Source organism: Panicum hallii, chromosome 5, assembly GCF_002211085.1.
Source record: "Panicum hallii strain FIL2 chromosome 5, PHallii_v3.1, whole genome shotgun sequence".
Taxonomy (NCBI): domain Eukaryota; kingdom Viridiplantae; phylum Streptophyta; class Magnoliopsida; order Poales; family Poaceae; genus Panicum; species Panicum hallii.
The window spans coordinates 43,409,626-43,412,800 of record NC_038046.1 but is presented as its reverse complement, the minus strand read 5'-3'; the positions used below and the strand labels follow the sequence as shown (position 1 = coordinate 43,412,800).

Here is a 3,175-nt window from a genome sequence, read left to right as displayed (position 1 = left end):
CGAACTATTGTTCAGTGTTGGTGATCACCTTCTGTAGCCTCTCGATGTCATCTGTATGGCGATACAGCATATTCTTCATATCAGTAAGCAACTCTTCTTTATATGTTAAGATTTTCCTAAGCTCTGCGACGAAGACAATTTTCAGAACTCAAGATAAATTGCTAAGAGAAAGTACTCGAGTGAAGAAAGGGCTTGCCTTGGTGTGCCTTTTTCTGCTCTTTGAGCTGTTCTTGGAGCTCGGAGTTGGCCTTCTCAAGATTGCGGAGATTGTTCTTGAGGAGCCATGTTTCTCGCATCCGCTCCAGCTTCAGCTTGTTGAGCTCTCTTTGAAGATATATGTTCTTCTGCTATTCTTCTGATATGCTTGATCTTTTGCTTGAAGTTCCTGGAGGCCACTCACCACTGCTTTTAGCTTTTCGGATTTTTGTTGGGAGAGTTTGGCCACATCATCACCACAGATCTAGTGGATGATCCATTCCTGATGGTCAACAACATGCGATACTTCCAGAAGATCTTTAGGGTTTCTTATGGTACCTGCAGCTTCTTCTGTTCTTAGTTGTGGGCCACCTGCAAGTCAAGACACATTCTGTACATGAAGTTTGTGGTCTAAGCAGTTAGCCATGGAAGGTCAGACACTTACTTGTGCCATCTGCAGGAGTGGCATCAGTCGCCTCGACTTGTTCTTCACCACCAGCGTCGGCTTTGGGTTGCTGGGGCTCGGGGGGTGGTGAGTCGGGCAGTGTCGTCTCCTCCTCAGGGGCTGGCGGCTCGGGGGGCTGGAGTATCCGAGTCAGGCTTTGGCTTAAACCCCAGGGCAGACACAGACCTAATGAAGCAGAATCAGTTTTATCATTAAAGAAGTCGAAAAGAACAGGACAATGGTTACCATCTCTGCTGAAGTAGTCGATGGGTCCGTCCCAGCAGTTTCTGCTGCGCCATCTGCTGGAACATCATCCCTAGCAAATTTGGTCCCAGTCACCTTTTGGCACTTGGGGTTGGGTGGAGAAGCCGAGGGACTGCAAAACAGACAATTTCAGCATGCAACAACTTCGATATTTGACAAATTTACAGGACAACAACTTCATACCTGGGGGGTTTGACTACATGCACTTTACGTTTGCGCACTACCCGACGACCCCGAGGGACCAATGGCAAAGCTTCGGCCAACTCCACGGATGATCTGGGGGAGTTGTTCTTCTTCGCCTTCCCTTCAGCCGCTCTCTCCGCCAGTGGGCTCTCGCTCTCAATCGTTGCATCACTGGGTAGAGCTTCGGATGCTTAAGCTTTTTTTGCTTCTGCCACGGCACTGGGAAGAAGGTGGTCCGGTCGGGGGATATTGGGATGTGGTGGATAACTCCGGTACAACTCTATGTGTCCCTGCAGAGGATTTTTAGTTAGCGGTTACAAAACAACGGAACTTATTCCAAAGTACTCGAATACTTACCAGCTTTGGAGTATTTTGCGCAAAAAACAACTCTGGGACATAGGGAACTGCGTTCACATCCAGCAGTACTCGCTTGACCCGGATGAGCGCGGCATCATCAGTCAGCTCCTCTACGCATATTCAAGATGGATCCTCAGCGCCCATGTACTTAAAGCCTAGCGTATGGCGCTGTTGGATTGGCTAGATTCAGCGTTTGAAGAAGGAAAACATTACGGACGCGCCAGTCACTTCTATTTCCTTATGGGCTGCTATGACGGCTAGCAACTCGTCGACTTGATCTATGTCCCCTCTGGAGAGTTCGGTGTTCCACTCTAGCCTCATGACAGGAGGTTTACCGGATCTTTTAGGAAGCTGGGGGACATGGTTTCCGATGTAGAACCAATGGCTTTTCCATCCAGGAATGTTGGAGGGGAATTTGTAGGAAAGGTATCTATCACCAGCTTGTTGTCTAAGCTGGATGCCGGCGCCCCCTACAGTGGATGGATTTTTGGAGGTGGGTTGCGGTTTTACCCAAAAAAGAAAGCGGAAAAGATCCCAATGGGGTTCAATTCCAAGAAAAGCTTTGCAAAAATGGATGAAGATAGCAATGTGGCAGATTGACTTTGGGTTGAGGTGATGGAACTCAAGCCCGTAGAAATAAAGAAGGCCCCGGAAGAAACAGCAAGAGGGGAGAGCCAAACCCTGTTCAGAAAAATGGTAAAATGAGACAATTTTGTGACATTCAGGTATTAGGATTATAAACACACTAAATTCTAGGATAAAGTGAGCATGTTTGATCTTATATATGTGTGCTCAAATTTGAATGCAAAAGGGAGAAGGACATTTATGTATTTCTAAAAAATATAGGTCCTTTAGTATTAAATGGGATAGAATGGGAGGTAAAATCAAAACATATGAAGGTTGTTTGGTAAAAGTCAAGAACTTGCTTTTAAACCGCAAATATAAGTGAAACTACCCCAAGGATGTAAGTGTAGTGTAGTTTTTAAATAGGATTTAATTAAAGTTTAAAACTTTGCCAAGTTTTATGTTAGTTTCAAATTCTTAGCTCCTTTGCAATTGAGCCTTAAAGCAAAATTATAGATCTTGTTCAACCCCACACTTTTACTTTTGGGCACATTTTCATTTGAGCTATGGTTTGAAAGTTATCCGGTCTTTACAGTGGAGTCCCTGTACTTTTGGAGATTTACACTTTAGTCCCCTTCATCTACCTCGAGTCCCCTCCTCCTCTGTTTCTCTGCCCGAAGCACCGCTGCCGCTTCGCTGACCATGTGCCGCGCACCCGCCGCCCCCGTGCTGCTCTGAGCTGTGCCACGTGCCCTCCTACGCCTTGCCCGCCGCCTTCCCGGCCTCGCGCTGGCCTGCTCCTGCCTCTCCACGTCGCGCCGCCACCGCCCGAGCCGCCACGCCTCCCGCCGGATTGCCAGCTCCTGCTCCCGCACAACCACGTCTTCTTCTGTACCCCGAGCACATCCTGGAGCTCCCCACGCACTCGCTCTTGCATTTGCACACGCCCATTTTGCTTCCTTTTCTCTGTTCCGACCACCGCGCCTCGCCGGACCTCCTCCGCAGCTACTGCTCGCCGTCGACAGCCGCCCACGCCGCATCCCATCCCCGATCCAGTGCACAAATAGCATCCCCGTGACCCACTGAAGCTCACCAACCCGCCCAATCTCGCTCTCGTGCACCGGAACAAACGGACCAGTACGCCGTTGAGCTCGAGTTTCCGCCGCC

At 48.9% G+C, this 3,175-nt stretch overlaps 1 long non-coding RNA gene across 1 annotated transcript; it reads right to left on the bottom strand.

Annotated features, from left to right (window-relative positions):
- Positions 1–221: 221 nt before the first annotated feature.
- LOC112893452 lies at positions 222–1,911 on the bottom strand. Its single transcript, XR_003228819.1, has 4 exons — positions 1,445–1,911; positions 1,088–1,377; positions 641–1,016; positions 222–567 (listed from the first exon to the last, which is right to left on the bottom strand). It is a non-coding gene; the product is annotated as an uncharacterized LOC112893452 (long non-coding RNA).
- Positions 1,912–3,175: the final 1,264 nt, after the last annotated feature.